Source organism: Hemitrygon akajei, chromosome 18, assembly GCF_048418815.1.
Source record: "Hemitrygon akajei chromosome 18, sHemAka1.3, whole genome shotgun sequence".
NCBI classification, from domain to species: domain Eukaryota; kingdom Metazoa; phylum Chordata; class Chondrichthyes; order Myliobatiformes; family Dasyatidae; genus Hemitrygon; species Hemitrygon akajei.
In genome coordinates, this window is record NC_133141.1 from 57,647,432 (window position 1) to 57,665,756 (window position 18,325).

An 18,325-nucleotide genomic window follows, 5' to 3' on the forward strand; every position below is an offset into this window, starting at 1 on the left:
AGGTTAGAAAATGGCTGGACTGTTGGAAAGTCTAAAAGGCTCATCAAGTATTTGTAGTGGTCAGTGGGTGATAATAGGCTGATTGGCAGGAGGTAAGGAGTGGGAAGAGTGCCTTTTCTGATTGGCTGCCAGTGACTAGTGGTGATCCACAGGGGTCTGTGTTGGGACCAGTTCTTTTTTGTCAATGATTTGGATGAAATTGATGGCTTTGTGGCCAATTTTGAGGACAATATAAAGATAGGCAGAGGGGCAGATAACATTGAGGGTGCAGGGAGGCTGCGGAAGGACTTAGACAGATTAGAAGTATGGGGAGAGAGATGGCAGATGAAATACAGTGTCAGGAAGTGTATGGTCATGCACTTTGACAGAAGGAGTAAAAGTGTAGACTATTTTCTAAATGAAGAGAAAATTCAAAAATCTGAGATGCAAAGGAACTTGGAAGTCCTTGTGCAGAATACCCTAGAGGGCAAGTTGCAGGTAGAGTCTGTGGTAAGGACAACAAATGCATGGTTAGCATTCACTTCAAGAGGACTGGAATATAAAAGTAAGGATGTAAAGCTGAAGCCTCACTTGGTGTATTATGAGCAGTTATGGGAAGGATGTGCTGACATTGGAGAGGGTTCAGAGGAGGTTCATGAGAATAATTTTGGGAATGAAAAGGTTACCATATTAGGACTGATTGATGGCTCTGGGCCTGTACTCACTGGAGTTTGGGAGACCCTTCATCGAGCATCTATGCTCCATCCGCGAGAACAAGTTGGATTTCCCAGCGGCCACCCATTTTAATTCCACTTCCCATTCCGATATGTCCAACCATGGTCTCCTCCACTGTCATGATGAAGTCACACTTAGGTTGGTAGCCTCCAACCTGATGGCATGAACATCGATTTCTCCAACAAAAATGCTGCCTGACAACCCCCCCTCCATTCCCTATCCCCCCTCTCATCTAATCACCTTGCTCGCCCATCGCCTCCCTTTAGTGATCCTTCCCCCTTTTTCTTTCTTCCATGGCCTTCTGTCTGTTTCACCCATCAACTTCCCAGATTTTTACTTTATTCCCTCCCCCTCCTGGTTTCACATATCACCTGTTGTTTCTCTCTCCCCTACCCCCACCTTTCAAATCTACTCCTCAGCTTTTTTCTCCAGTCCTACCGAAGGGTCTTGGCCCAAAACGTCGACTGTACTTGTTTCCATAGATGCTGCCTGGCCTGCTGAGTTCCTCTGGCATTTTGTTTGTGTTGCCCAAATTTCCAGCATCTGCAGATTTTCTCTTATTTAAGATTACAGATAGTGACAAATATCACTTTGAGCAGAATGCTCAAGTCTCAATCTTGTATGGGGGAAAATTGATGCCACATTCAAGAAAACTCACTTCAATGATTACATGAGAAAATTGTTATAAATAGATACACTACTATCTAATGATGGTGTGTAACTGACTTTAATAAGAGGAATTAATAGAAATTAGTCTGTGTTTGTTGTTACTGTACAAACAGCCTGATCTGTTGCACAATACATTTTTATTCCATAGTTTAGCAATATGTGATAAATAATAAGAGTTACTATGTATGATTCCCAGTAATTATGAATAGTTTTTGCTATAGTTTCTATTGATTTGACAACAGCATCAGCTTCAACATTATGCTGGCATACTTGAGATCCATGTTCCATCAAATAATTTAGTTATTTGACCTTTAACTTGCTTATGCCATAAATTGGAATATCATGCTGTGATGCTGAAGGTTAGTTTCAGTGAATGTTCTGTACTGAAGAGAAATAAAGGATTATCAACAATGAATTCAAAGGATTTATTCTGCTGAGCAGTTCTGATGATCTCAAACTTTGGGAAAATAAAACAGGTTTTTTATATTTATGATTTTGTCCCCTCCTTGACCTTTGCAAGGAGATAGTTCTCTGGCTTGACTGTTTCCTGGTAGCTCATCCAAGTATCCAGACATCATGTGCGATGGGAGCACTTGTAGGCTGTTCCACTGTGGAAGATGCCCTTTTGTGCCCTCCTCTGGCTTTCAGGTTTTCCAGCTAAATTGGAATAATCATGAAGAATAGCAGCTATAAATTATCTTGACTATATTTCACTTGAGAGACTGACTAGTTCGAAGTTACAGAAGAGTTTCATGTGTTCCATTAATTATATCACACAGTGGCATGCTTGGGTGGTGGCATCCAAACTTCCAGATGCAACTATCCCATGGGAAACTAATCAACAAAGTGCTTCAATCACTTCTTGCTCAGATTATTTAAAACCTGACTCTCCTCCATCAGATATGGTATTAATAATACTGAGCAAAATGCTTCCTTTAGAGAAAGTAACATTGCCCAGGCAATCCTAGATCTTTTCCAAGGCCTCAGTATTGACCTGGGTGAGGTTCCTGCCCATAGAATTTAAATGACAAGAGGCCTTAATCAACCTTTCCTCTCTTCCTTTCTTAGCATTGCTCTGGGAGGGGCAATTAAGGTGAACATGGTGGTGGATCTCACTTGCTAACGTATAGTACAACCATCTGGGATAATTTAAGAATGGGAGGAAAGGATTGCAAGAACACCTCTCCCCAACAGCCTCCAAATTTTACAAGAACAATAACTGGGCACCTGACAGCTGCCTTGTAGATCACAAATGCATGTACAGCTTCTATCTCTGTTTCACAGGGCAGAAGCTATGGGTAGTTGGAGTAATTTCTGACTCCACCAGAGCTACATTAATGACCTGGGCCATCAAATTCAGACAACTTGATGGCTGGGTGTGAGGAATACATTTCTCCACTTAAGTCACCATAGTAAGGAAGTTAAAGTTACAATATTCAGACACCCAATAATGAAGTTGCAAACTATCTGGCCAAGCCTGTAAATCCAACATATACATTTGTAATCACATCCAGGTGAAATTGCAACCACAGGCAACATTGGCTCAGGTTTTTTTTGTGTGATGCATCTTTGTGTGGCTAATATTTGCTAATGATGTCACTGGTCACACACTCCACATTCCCTCCATTTCAGGCAGAACTTGCAGATATCAGTGGTAACTTTTAAACAAGTATATTCCATTTTAAAAAGCAGAATAAATATAATTCTGTTAATTACTTCACAACCAGTCAACCCTCAATCACAAGCACAGCGATTGAGAGTGCCATTAATTGGCATTTATTTAACTTGCTAGGTAGTGACTTGCAAGAACACTTTTGTTCCAGAAACCTTCACAGTTTTGTTCCAAACATGGATCAAGGAGCTGAATTCCAGAAATGAATTGTGAGTGAGTGCATTTGCTATTAAGACAGTACTGAACAAGTACTGAAAAGCACTGACAATCAACCAAAGCACACCTCAAGTATGCATGCTTAGCCACTGATGTACTCTCTACACTCATGTCTAGGAAGAGCGCAAATTGCTGGCAGGTTCATGGGTTTGATTTGCTGGCAATATCCTCTAGGAGAGTACAACATCTAAAATGCAATGTCATCTAGGAGAGTACATCTAAAATGCTTTATAAATGGTACTACTGTAATGCATTAGAACCAGTGGCAGGTGGAATGAATGTTTAGATGGTGCATGGGGTTGTACATGAACCTGGTAAACTGAAGTCAATGGGTATCTATGGGTATCAATGACTCCAAAAGCTGGGGTCATACTTTGTAAAATGAGGATGTTAACAGTTGTGCAAGAGCAATCATCCAAGGCAGGAGATGACTGCAACACTTCCTTATGGAATAATCCCAACTATTTTCATCTGCTTAATTATTGACTTTCCATCATGTCAGGAGCAGGGATGCTCACAGATGACTATGCTTAATTCCATTTGCAAACTCTGAGTAAAATGAGCCACGCAACCTCAAATATTGAGGCATTGGTTTAAAGGTGGCAAATAACATTGTTGCCCCAGAAGTATCAGGCAATAATCATCAAAAACACAAAAATAATCTAACCATGTACCCTGAGGCTCTCTGAGTCCCCCACCGTGAGGGTCATCGGTGACCTCAATCCAACGTGAGTCAGCCTCATAAAATACCATGTAAACAGAAGAAGATCCGAGCCTGACAAAACTGCAGTTTGTGGCTCAGCTCCTGATATCAAAGGTACTTTCACCATCTAGAAGGCACAGATCAGGATTGTGGTGGAATGCCATCCATTTACCAGGGCGAGTTCAACACTAACAAATCTCTGGAAGGTCAATATCATTAGAGACTGCACAGGGTCCATATGCTAGAACTTTCTACCCAACAGCTCTGTGGGAGTACCTGCACCATAGAACGGCAGATAGATCTGGCTCCAACCCTGGAGAGCTTAATAGAGGATTCTAATCCCAGGATAGCAGGGGTTACATCCACAGCCCAAGGGGATGGCCTGTTTGCTGATTCCAGGGATGATCTGAGTCACTGACTGTGAATCACAGTGGGGATCCTATCTCTAATCCTGAAGATGCTCTGATCCAGGTCCCTGTCTTTTGCATGTCATTATTGGCTTGGTGAAAAATAATGGTGTAGGGTATTGGAAATTTCTATCATATGTCTTATAGCTAAGTATCCTCTATAAATTCAGCTTGTTGTTTTCATGGTCAAATTCTATTTTTCCCACCAAACTAACCAATTAGTGAAGAACAAAATAAGTAATAAAGGTGGCTGCCCTGAGGCAGTGATTGGTCAGGGATGGGCTAAAGATGAATGGAACATTGAGGCAAGCATATTGACAACCTGCTTTCTGCAACCAGACTCACATTTTGTTCACCCTTTTTCCAGCAGTATATTTGTACAATGAATGCCTGGTTTACTAAATTGTATTGATTGATATTCTGAATGAGACAATATAGTACTCCACCATTGGATTAATCAGCTACCAAAGATCCTTGAACTGTTACAATGATTTACAAATCAAATATTAGAACAAAAATGCCCAGAAACTTTAACTTTTGAGTGAAGTCAATTAATTCAGAAAGTGTAAATAACCACTGTTCACCAAAGCCCCTGCAGAATCAATGGGTAGGTACTAAATTAGTGCAGGATCACAGTTGCTTTTTCATCAAGGGATGGGTCTCGTGTTGCATCACTGACAAGTTTTAAATGGTATAGAGCAACCTGCAAATTTATAACTTACATTTTCAGTTAGTTCAATAATTTTAATAGAATTAGAACTATTTTTAAATGGTAGCAATACACTCAGTGGCCACTTTACTAGGTACCTCCTGAACCTAATATAGTAGTCACTGAGTGTGTTTGTGGTCTTCTGCTGATGTAAGCCCATCTACTTCAAGTTTCAATATATTCTGCATTCAGAGATGCTCTCCTGTACACCACAGTTGTAATGCATGATTATTTGAGTTACTGTCACCTTCCTGTCAGCTTGAACCAGTTTGGCCATTCTCCTCTGACCTCACTCTTTAACAAGGTGTTTTCACCCACAGAACTGTCATTCACTGGAGGTTTTCTTTTGTTTCCCACACCATTCTTTGTAAACTCTAGAGACTGTTGACTAGACTGAACTCCTGCCTTAGCAAGGACCTGGACCCATTACAATTTGCCTATCATCATAATAAGTCAAAAGCAGATGAAATCTCAATGGCTTTCTACGTGGGTTTGGACAAAACAAACACCTATGTCAGGATGCTGTTCATCAACTACATTTAATCAATTGTTCATCAGCATTTAATATCATCATTCCCACAATCTTGATTGAGAAGTTGCAGAACCTGGCCTCTGTACCTCCTTCTGCAATTGGATCCTCGACTTCCTAACCAGAAGAGTACAATCTGTGTGGATTGGTGATAATATCTCCTCCTCACTGACTATCAACACTGGTGCACCTCAGGGGTGTGTGTTTAGCCCACTGATCTATTCTCTATATACCCATGAATATGTGGCTAGGCATAGCTCAAATACCATCTATAAATTTGCTGATGATAACAACCATTGTTGGTAGAATCTCAGATGGTGACAAAAGGATGTACAGGAGTGAGATATGCCACCTAGTGGAGTGATGCCACAGCAACAACCTGGCACTCAACGTCAGTAAGACGAAAGAGCTGATTGAACACATACCAATCCTCATAGAGGGATCAGAAGTGGAGAGAGTGAGCAGCTTCAAGTTCCTGGGTGTCAAGATCTCTGAGGATCTAAACTGGTCCCAACATATTGATGCAGTTATAAAGGCAAGACAGCATCTATACTTCATTAGGAGTTTGAAGAGATTTGGTATATCAACAAAGACATTTAAAAATTTCTATAGTTGTACCATGGATAGCATTCTGATAGGCTGCATCACTATCTGGTATGGGGAGGGGGTGGGGTGGGGCTACTGCACAGGACTGAAAGAAACTGAAGAGGGTTGTAAATTTAGTGAGCTCCATCTTGGGTACTAGCCTACAAAGTACCCAGGACATCTTCAAGGAGCGGTATCTCAGAAAGGCCTCCAGCACCCAGGGCATGCCCTTTGCTCACTGTTACCATCAGGTAGGAGGTACAGAAGCCTGAAGGCACACACTCAGTGATTCAGGAACAACTTCTTCCCCTCTGCTATCCAATTCCTAAAAAGACATTGAACCATTGGACACTACCTCACTTTTTTTTAATATACAGTATGTTTTTTTTACATGATTTTCAGTCTATTCAATATATACTATATAAAGTATACTGAATAAGATTTAGTTATTTCTTTTTTATTTTGTTTCTTCTATACTATGTATTGCATTGAACTGCTGCAGCTAAGTTAATGAATTTCACATCACATGCCAGTGATAATAAACCTGATTCTGACTGTTGTGCATGAAAATCCCAGGAGGTCAGCAGTTTCTGAGATACTTACACTACCTTGTCTGAAACCAATAAGCATTCCAGTCAAAGTCACTTAGAACACATACCTTCTCCATTCTGATGTTTGGTCTGAACAACAACTGAACCTCTTGACTGTCTGCATGTTTTTATTCATTGAGTTGCTATCACGTGATTGGCTGATGAGATATTTTGCATTAACGAGGTATACAGGTGTACCTAATAAAGTGGCCATTGAATGCATGTTCATGTGTTCTTAGGCACCTCCAGCAAACATTTTTTTTCCATACTTTATTTGGAAAAAATAAAGGTGAAGGTGCTGCCATGGCAATACTGTATTCCTGGTGATAAGTCTATTTTGACAAGTAGAATTTGATCAGAAAAAGGCAATGTAAATTTGTAAAGCATAACTGTATGTACATGGACTTCATTAAGATATTAAGTTTACATATGAGAAGATTGGTGATGAAGACAGAGCATGTGGAATTGGAAACAGCCTTGGCCTGGGTGGGGACTAGAAAGTGAGAATATAAGAAACAGAAGCAGTGGGCCATTTGACACTGCCTCCCTATTCCATCATTCAATAGGATCTTTTAACTGAGTGTCACTTTCCTATACTAAGCCATATCCTTTAATTCTCTTAATATCCAAGAGATTGGGATTGCAGCAGTAATGTGAGTACACTCCAAAGATATTTTGTGATTGGTTATATTTCCCAACAATCATCTGTCTTTCTACAATATTATAAGTGACGCAAGAAGCAAAGACTTTTGTATCAGCATGTACTGATGACACCACATTACTGTAGATTGATCCTTAGTAGTTCTCTTATTGAGTCTCTGAAGATACATTATTCAGGGAACTACTTATATGAACAAAGGGCATTTCAAATGTTGTATTATTGCATACAGTCTCCTTCCAGAACTTCTCATCCCTAAATACAATAATCCTTGAAAGGGGAGACAGCATTAAAGGAACAATTATTATTTACACACTTCCAGCCCAACACTATGGCTGACCACTGTTATAGTAAATGCCCCAGGAGTTTGAGAAGAGCTACCCCCATTCCCTCAGGACCGTTGATAATGGGCAGCATGTAAGGCCTTGCCAGCAATACCCACAATCCGAAGAAAATGTTAAAAGAGAAATCTCATTTGCCAAGCTGGGTCCACTACAAATTATACAATGGAAGGCTTAAGATCCAATGAAAAGCCTGAGTAAGTTATTGTGTATTGTAACATTTTTCAGTTTCAGTTTCAATTTTCACCCTCTTGAGGTTTAGTCGTTCAAGCTGTGTTAATATAACAAAAAAATCCAGGTGTTCCCACTGTTAAATCTTTTTATAGCTACTTGCCTGTTGAGGCGCATAATATTATTTTCTTTTGTCTTTAGCAAGCTTTGCACAATTTACAGCAATTGTAAAAAAGTCTGCAGAACATGTTGCAATGACGGGGGAGCAACAAATCTGTTATAGATTGTACTTGATGTTATCAATAAAATTGAAGTAAAATATGAAGGGAAACAAGTCAACACAACACAATAACACACGAGCTGAAAAAATTCCATGGAGCCTTGGAAATGATAGAAGCACTCGCACACCCTAACCAGCTCAGACAAGGCCACTACATGTGGGCTGAAGAAAGAACTCTTTGTTGAGTTTTTTTGATAAATACACTTTGGGGACATAACATTCCACTCCTGAAGTTAAGTGTAAAGCACAGGATGCAGATAACCCAGCATTTAATCTACTTGGCGGAACAGGCTCATAATAATTCATTTAAGTCTGAGTTGCTTAACCTCTTAAAGGATTGTGGCAGTCACATTTGTGTCCCATTTAAATCTATCATTTCATTTCCTGAATTCTCCAAATCTTTTACTTCCGGAAGTCAGCTCCAACTCAGATTAAAATGATATGTAGTGATTAAAACAGCAAGAGCAGAATTTGTACATGCCGTCACTTGTTTTGTGCCATTTCCTAACTGCACATTAAACTCTCACTTACCCAATGTTTATACATCCAGAATTCTTAGGCAACTGACAAAATATTTGAAGATTATTAAGTAATTTCATAAAAGTTTTTGAGAAAGTAAATTTGGCACACTGGGTTCTTTTGTCATTTTGTTCACACAATCTCCCATCAGCTCACAGCTCCACAACTTGCAGTAATGATATTTTATGGTATTAAGCATTATTATTTAAAAAGGAAAAGAGATGACATATAGGTCAGCAGTTACAGTAAAATGTTATGTGTGGAATACTGTTGTGTAATGTGCAATAACTTTTTTCAGCATCTCTCATGCTAATGGCAATTCCCATTCAACTGGTACCCATTATTTCCCATGGATGGCAGCTTAATGTTCCAGGGTTCCAATGTTTCAGACATGATAGAGGCAGAGGAATGAAGGATGGGGGTGGGGGGAGGTGGCATTGCTAGTCAGGGAAAATATTACAGCAGTGCTCAGGCAGGACAGATTAGAGGGCTTGTCTACCAAGGCCATATGAGTGGAGCTGAGAAGCAGGAAAGGTATGACCACATTAATGGGGTTAAATTATAGATCACCCAATAGTCAATGAGAATTGGAGGAGCAACTCTGCAGAGATAGCATACAACTGCAGGAAACATAAAGTTGTGATAGTAGGGGACTTTAATTTTCCACGTATTGTTTGGGACTCCCATACTGTTAAAGGTCTAGAGGGGTTAGAGTTTGTAAAATGTGTTCAGGAAAGTTTTCTAAATCAATATATAGAGGTACCAACTAGAGAGGATGCAATATTAGATCTCCTATTAGGAAACGAGTTAGGACAGGTGATGGAAGTGTGTGTAGGGGAACACTTTGGTTCCAGTGATCATAACACCATTAATTTCAACTTGATTATGGATAAAGATAGCTGTGGTCCTCAGGTTAAGTTTCTAAACTGGAAAAAGGCCAAATTTGAAGAAATGAGAAAGGATCTAAAAAGCATGGATTGGGACAGGTTGTTCTCTGGCAAGGATGTGATTGGTAAGTGAGAGGCCTTCAAAGGAGAAATTTTGAGAGTGCGGAGTTTGTATGTTCCTGTCAGGATTAAAGGGAAAGTGAACAAGAATAAGGAACCTTGGTTCTCTAGGGATATTGGAACTCTGATAAAGAAGAAGAGAGAGAGAGATATGACATAAGCAACAGGGAGCAAATAAGGTGCTTGAGGAGTACAAAGTATAAAAAGTGCAAAAAATACTTAAGAAAGAAATCAGGAGGGCTAAAAGAAGACATGAGGTAGCTTTGGCAGTCAAGGTGAAGGATAATCCAAAGAGCTTCTACAGGTATATTAAGAGCAAAAGGATAGTAAGGGATAAAATTGGTCCTCTTGAAGATCAGAGTGGTCGGCTATGTATGGAAACAAAAGAAATGGGGGAGATCTTAAATGTTTTTTTTTTTGCGTCTGTATTTACTAAGGAAACTGGCATGGAATCAATGGAAATGAGGCAAACAAGTAGTGAGGTCATGGAACCTATACAGATTGAAGAGGAGGAGGTGCTTGCTATCTTGAGGCAAATCAGAGTAGATAAATCCCCAGGACCTGACAGGGTATTCCCTCGAACCTTGAAGGAGACTAGTGTTGAAATTGCAGGGGCCCTGGCAGATATATATTTAAAATATCAATATCTACGGGTGAGGTGCCGGAGGATTTGAGGATAGCTAATCTTGTTCCGTTGTTTAAAAAAGGCTCTAAAAGTAATCCAGGAAATTATAGGCCGGTAAGTTGACATCTGTAATAGGTAAATTATTGGAAGGAGTACTAAGAGATAGGATCTCCAAGTATTTGGAAAGACAGGGACTTATTAGGGAGAGTCAACATGGCTTTGTGCGTGGTAGGTCATGTTTAACAAATCTATTAGAATTTTTTGAGGAGGTTACCAGGAAAATGGATGAAGGGAAGGCAGTGGATGTTGTCTACATGGACTTCAGTAAGGCCTTTGACAAGGTCCCACATGGGAGGTCAGTTAGGAAGATTCAGTTGCTAGGTATACATGGTGAGGTAGTAAATTGGATTAGACATTGGCTCAATGGAAGAAGCCAGAGAGTGGTAGTGGAGGATTGCTTCTCTGAGTGGAGGCCTGTGACTAGTGGTGTGCCACAGGGATCAGTTCTGGGTCCATTGTTATTTGTCATCTATATCAATGATCTGGATGATAATGTGGTAAACTGGATCAGCAAGTTTGCTGATGATATAAAGTTTGGAGGTGTAGTGGACAGTGAAGAAGGTTTTCAAAGCTTGAAGAGGGATCTGGACCAGCTGGAAAAATGGGCTGAAAAATGGCAGATGGAATTTAATACAGACACGTGTGAGGTATTGCACTTTGGAAGGAAAAACCAAGGTAGAACATACAAGGTAAATGGTAGGTCACTGAGGAGTGCAGTAGAACAGAGGGATCTAGGAATACAGATACAAGATTCCCTAAAAGTGGCATCACAGGTAGATAGGGTGGTAAAGAGAGATTTTAGTACATTGGCCTTTAAAAATCAAAGTATTGAGTATAAGAGTTGGAATGTTATGGTGAGGTTGTTTAAGGGATTGGTGAGGCTGAATTTGGAGTATTGTGTGCAGTTTTGGTTACCAAATTACAGGAAGGATATTAATAAGGTTGAAAGAGTACAGAGAAGGTTTACAAGGATGTTGTCGGGACTTGAGAAACTGAGTTACAGCGAAAGGTTGAATAGGTTAGGACTTTATTCCCTGGAGCGTAGGAGAATGCGGGGTGGTTTGATAGAGGTGTATAAAATTATGATGGGTACAGATAGAATGAATGCAAGCAGGCTTTTTCCACTGAGGCTAGGGGGAAAAAACAGAGGACATGGGTTAAGGTTGAAGGGGGAAAAGTTTAAAGGGAACATTAGTGGGGGCTTCTTCAGACAGAGAGTGGTGGGAGTGTGGAATGAGCTGCCAGATGAAGTGGTAAATGTGGGCTCACTTTTAACATTTAAGAAAAATTTGGACAGGTACATGGATGAGAGGTGTATGGAGGGATATGGGCCGGGTGCAGGTCAGCAGTACTAAGCAGAAAAATGGTTTGATATAGCCAAGAAGTTGCCGAAGGGCCTGCTTCTGTGCTGTAATGTTCTATGGTTCTATGATGCTGGATAGCAGAGAGAGTACTGTACATCAAAATGGAATCAAGTATCATTGACCTTGAGATTTGACAGTTAAACACATTGAAAAGAAGACTGGCTCTGTGTTAAGTACACTGATAACACTACTTTAAATAATTAATAACACCTTTTCCAAATAAGCTAATTACAGAATAAGGTACAGTGACATACTGAGCTTACGCAATGACCAATGGAACTTATGAATGAAAGTTCTTCAGTACACAGTTTATTGAATATTCACTGGCCCATTTCCACTTGGTGCTGTTAGCAAATGAGCAGAAAATATTCGTTTTAAGTCATGCAACCAAGCCAGATTTCAAATAAAATAATTGCTAGAAATACACAGATATTTGGCAAGAAGATATACAAAGATAAATAAATGCTAAAGTATCTCCAGAAATTCATCATTAAGACTCAATGGAAAGCTAGATTGTTTTCACAAAATTGGTTCATGATGGTTGGAAATAAAAGTCTCGCTCCCATATAAAGTTAAAGACCAGTGATATAAATAAGCAATATGACACGGATTAAAATCAGCAAGGATGATTTCAGCTCACACAGTGATTGTCCATGTGTGGAGATTCCATTGCCAGGGATCTGCTCAGCCTCATCCACTTTAAGGATACTTTTACATAAGTGGCCACACATTTATTTTCCAAAATCCTGGAAATGTGGCTAGATGCCACTGTATTCGTTAGGCCACTGGCTTCCCTGAGCATATCAGAACTAAAAGGAAAACTGTGGATTTATGGAGCTTACACAAAGTCTACATTTTTCTTTTGTGGTTGATTTTTCATTGAAATTGAAGTGCAAACCAATCTGATTTCTTGCCAGATAAATGCTGCCTGAGTGGAATTGTTTTACTTTTCTTTCTTCCTGTTATAATACTAGACTGTCCCAGTGGTGGCCTCTAACAAAGCCCATTACAGTGGGTACACACTTACACACAAGACTTATGGAATTCACAGAAAGTGTGTTTAGTTTATTCAAGGGTTCTTAACAGAGCATTTCTGGAACTTTCAATAAAATACTGTTGCAACTCAGTGGGTTTACACTCAGTGGGTTTAAGGACAGTAGGAAAAGTAAATATCTTGTGGATTCACAGTCCTTGTAAATGCTGTGTGATGGTGGTAGATGAGTGAGATGCTGAAGTGAGACCTAATAGAAGTTTAAGAGCTTATGCTAAGCATATACATGATAGACAGTCAGAATCTTTTTCCGAGGATAGAAATGCCTGGTACAGAGGATGTGTATTTATGTTGAGAGGTGGGAAAAAGGAGATGCACTGGACAATTTATTGATTTATTTATTTTAAAACACACAGACAGTTTTAGGTGCCTGGAATGGGGTGCTAGTGAAGTAAATATGTTAGTGGCATGAATACGCAGAGAATGAATGATATAGATTATGTACAGGCAGAAGAGAATTAACATAATTTGGTATCATGTTTGGCTGAACATTATGGGCTTAATGGCCTACTCCTGTGCTGAACTGTTCTTTGCTGTTTCTTGAATATTCCTATATTTATTGTTTCTACTTAGGTAATCTTTGCATAGTTTACTTATAAAATGCTTTCCTTAATGTTATTTGTCAAAAACAGAAATAACACAAAAAACACAAAAGATTCTGCAGATACTGGAAATCCAAAGCAACACTCACAAAATTTTGGAGGAACTCAATCAGTCACGCAGGGGATTATCAGTCAGTGTTTAGGCCCAAGACCCTTCATCCAGTCCTAATGATTCCTAATATTGACTGCTTATTCCCTTCCATAGATGCTGCTTAACTTGAGTTCCTCCAACATTCTGCTATTTGTCACATTTAGCCTTTTAAAATCTTTTTTACTTTCCCTATATTTTCTATTGTCCCCTTGACTTCCCTTTGTTTTAATAGGCCCTGTCTATTACAATATGAAAAGGGGGCAAATTGAGGCCAAGTCCCTAATTTTCCATTGACTTAATGACTGCATAAAAAAGGACTGAAAACTAGTCCCCCTACACTTGTCTCCCCCATCACCAACTTATTACAGTCAATCTCCACTCTCTGCACTGTTGCCTCCTCCCTAACTCAAATGCTTCCATTAGTGAAATATGTTCAGTTCGAGAGCTAGTAAAAGTGAGGGGAAGTGGAGTTCAGATGTCAGTCATAGCTTCATCTCCCTTGCTGGTAAAAAGGCTGCTAGGTTGTATTACACTATATCTGGAGATCATGCATAATGTGGCAAACTATTACAGATGTAACTTACACCCATCTTAATTCCTCTACCCTAATTACATTATAAGCACTCATGTGAGAGCACACAGACACAAACTTCACATGTAGACACACACTACAAATATGCACATAAGACACGCAAATGGACATTGACATATAAGCACACATATACATTCAAAAACATATACTAATGCATTCACTTAAATGCACATGAATACCACATTACATATATATAAACACAGAAATATGTACACTCAGTGGCCCCCATTAGGTACACCTGCTCGATGCAAGTATTGAATCAGCCAATCATGTGTCAGCAACTCAATGCACAAAAAGATGCAGAAATGGTCATGAGGTTCAATTGTTCAGACAAAATCATCAGAATGGAGTAAAATGTGATCTAAGTGACTTTGACCATAGTTGAGTATCTCAGAAACTGCTGATCTCCTGGGATTTTCAAGCACAACAAAGAATGGTTTCCACATAGAATGGTGTGGAAAACAAAAATAACCAGTTCGTGACAGTGCCATTGGTGAAAATGCCTTGTTAAGGAAAGAGAACAAGGAGAATGGCTAGACTGATTCAAGCTGACAGGAAGGCGACAGTGACTCAAATAACTGTGTGTTCTAACAGTGGTGTGCAGAAGAGCATCTCTGAATGCACAACAGATCAAGCCTTGAAGTGGATGGGCTACTGCATCAGAAGACTAGAGCGGGTTCCACTCCTGACTCTGTATATACTCACAGACCACACATACCCATGTGGATATATGGGTCCAACATATTGATTCAATTGATTCAACAATGAACGCATGTCAGCAGCTCTACTTTATTAAGCATTTAAAGAGATTCAGTATGTTGCCAAAGACTTAGAAGTGTCTATAGATGCATGGTGGAGAGCATTCTGACTGGTTGCATCACGTTGTATGGAGGCTCCAATGCACGGGATCGAAAGAGGCTGCAGAGGATCGTAGTATTTGCCATTTCCAGCATGGGCACCAACTTCCCCACAGTTAAGGACATCTTCAAGAGATAGTGCCTCAAGAAAGAGGCATCTGTCACTAAGGACCCTCAACATCTGGGATGTGCTTGCTTTTTGTTATCTTTGGGAAGAGGTACGAGAGCTTGAAGATCTACATTCAACAATTCAGAAAATTTGGCATCCTTATTTACAAAAGATAGGATTAAATATATAGGCCCTTTGAAGATAAAGTTATTAGCCATTTGAGGAAATAAATAAATACATATATTAAAGCTATTTTGAATTCCATGGAGCATGTGGGGATCTTCCAATATCCTGACAATCTTTCTTTCTTTCTTCTTTCTTCTTTCTTTTTCTCTTTTCTTTTTTTTCAGATAGGGATGTTTTCAGATAGGGGAGAAGGGTTAAGGGGATGGGGGGAAGGCTGATATTATACTCTATTATTCTTTTATTCTATTCATTCTATGTAATTATCTTAAAAATAAAAATAAAAAAATATAAAAAACAATTCAGTAGCAACTTCTTCATGCAGTCCATAAAACCATGCAGAATTGTATATTGTATTAATTTATTTGCACTATTTATTTATTTTTGTAATTTATGTCTTTGCTCTCTACTGCTGTCACTAAACAACAAATTTCATGTTATGTAGTTCAGTGATAATAAACCTGATTCAGTTTCAGATTCTCTCTCTCTCTCTCTCACACACACACACACACACACACACACACACACACACACACACACACACACACACACACACACACACACACACACACACACACACACACACACACACACACACACACACACACACACACACACACACACACACACTTACTTCCTGAAGCTGAAAGGACAAGTACACCTAAGTTCAATTTCATGCACTCTTAAATTGTTAATAGTCAGAACCATTCTTTCACTGCTTTGGTCTCTGCAAACAAAAAATCATCTTGATTTAAGCTGTGTATGATATAGGTTATATATTTTACTAAACAGAGGACTTAAGGGATTAGCATTAAAGGTCTCACAATCATAAACGCAGAGTGTTTATAGAGTAGGGCAATGTATCTGTAAGTACTTACATCTGTACTTGTCTCAAAATTGCACATATTAAATCAGCCTAACCATTTTACAGTTGTCCCTTGATACGGCTCCTCCATATAGTCGAAAAGTCTCTTGTTTTAATCCAGAAGATTTAACACAGATGCATCTAAGCATCTTAGTCAGAGAGATACAGCAGAATGCATCCACAAATCCATGATGAGTTTCTTTTGCTTTTATGTTTCATGTGCCATTAGGGAGCAATGATGTTTGCATCTTCATTGTTAAAATGAGCCTTGCCCTTGCTGAAGCAGTTATGAAGACTGGATAGAGCCTTTCAAGTCTGCAAGTCTCTAACTCAACTAATATAAAAGCTTTCTATTATTTTTGGAATCTTACCCAAGTTCAGACGTAAATATACCCAGATTAGAATCAGAATCAGGTTTAATATCACTGGCATATGTTGTGAAATCTGTTGTTTTGTGGCAGCAGTACAGTTCAATGCATAATCATAAAAACTATAAATTACAATAAGTATGTATAAAAATAAATCTGTAATGCTAAAACAGACAAAAAAAGAAAAACATGAGGGAGTCTTTATGGGTTATCCAATCAGAAATCTGTTTGTGGAGGGGAAGAAGCTGTTGAGTGTGTGCATTCACGCTCCTGCACCTCCTCCTTGATGGTAGCAATGGGAAGAAGGCATGTGCAGCACCACAGTAGAAATATACATTGGTGCAAACTGTGTTAGGTCACGTAAAGCACAGAAAGGAAAGAAACATTGACTGCATTTGTATTTATCCTCCAAGTTTAGGTGCATGCTGTTAATGAAGGCCAATGCTATCAATCCACAAGACGATTCTTGACCCTTCCTTCCCCCATGCCTCCACAGGATTTCCACATCTTCAGAGAGGTAGTGGGGCTGCTGAGTAGTTCTGAATTTATCAGATATCTGTTTTCAATTCCTTTATGCAACCCATTCCTTATTCACACATACAAATTATCTGGCCTGAATTGACACTTTGTCTGGGTTCGCTTTCTGCTTGTGATATATATACACTTTTTAAAGGCTGCATCAATGACCACAGTCATTAGACCTGGGGCATGTATGAGCAATATGATGCAGGAAATTAAGAGAGGAAACACAGAGTTACAACAGATCAAAAAAAAGGGTACAGTATGCTGGAGAGTAATAAAATGAAATCAGTGTTGAAATAATAAAGTAATGGAAGAAAGAAAGCAGGAGAAAGGAGGAAATAAGGGAGGCCAGATCAAATAGAACTTCTATTTCAAAATGTGGGTGAGTTCAGTTTATTTTTTTTACTGATGGCCAAAGGAAGAACTGCTGGTGGTTGAGAAGCAACGTAGATAGGACTGCCCATGAAGAGGGGGAGCAAAACCTATTCTTTCAAAGTAGGAATATAAGGAACAATATTCCTCCCTCAATATGCTCCAAAAATTGTTGAAATGGTTAGCAGAAGGGGTAATAGGTTTGTGCCTGCTGCACCATGTAAACTCAGAAAATGGTTAGAAAAACTCTGGGACACTTAAAACTATAAAATGTATTCTAAAACGTGACAGGTGTCCACAATAAATAGTTTCTGCTGACTGCAAATTCCTGTCTGGTTACCAGTGCATGCACCTCTTTCAATAGGGCAAGTATTACAGCAAATGCATACTTTCTGCCATATTTATGGATTGGCTTCAGAGAAATGGTCACTGCCTACTGAATTTCGAAGTTCACAATATTTTAGATATAACAGTTTTTTGCCCCGCCCCCAGATTTGGAAGTAATAATTGCCCAAAATTATATAGTTATTATGTACTTGTACAAACAGTTATGGGCTAGCCGGTAGTATAGTGGCATCAGCAGTGGACTTCGAGGTGGATGGTCGCAAGTTCGAATCCAGTCAGGTCCCAACCTGGGCAGCAGCAGTATCTGTGCGGAAGAAAGGGGGCAATCTACTTCCGTATCTTGGCACGAAAACCCTATGGACAACTACACTATCCATAGGGTTGCCATGAGTCGATGACAACACTTAACAACAATGACAAACAGTTATAAAAGTGAATGTCCCTTGGTGTTACTTACAAGAGATGTTTGTCAATATCTTGCAGGTATGTCATTTATACGAAATAAATGTTTGAACAAACTTCACTTAATATTTACAGTAAGAAATCTGA

The 18,325-nt window shown here is 39.3% G+C and overlaps 1 long non-coding RNA gene across 1 annotated transcript; it reads right to left on the minus strand.

Moving 5' to 3' along the window:
* Window positions 1–1,794: 1,794 nt before the first annotated feature.
* On the minus strand, window positions 1,795–16,464 carry LOC140741609 (uncharacterized). The gene is made up of 2 exons (XR_012102093.1): window positions 16,183–16,464; window positions 1,795–2,040 (listed from the first exon to the last, which is right to left on the minus strand). It is a non-coding gene; the product is annotated as an uncharacterized lncRNA (long non-coding RNA).
* Window positions 16,465–18,325: the final 1,861 nt, after the last annotated feature.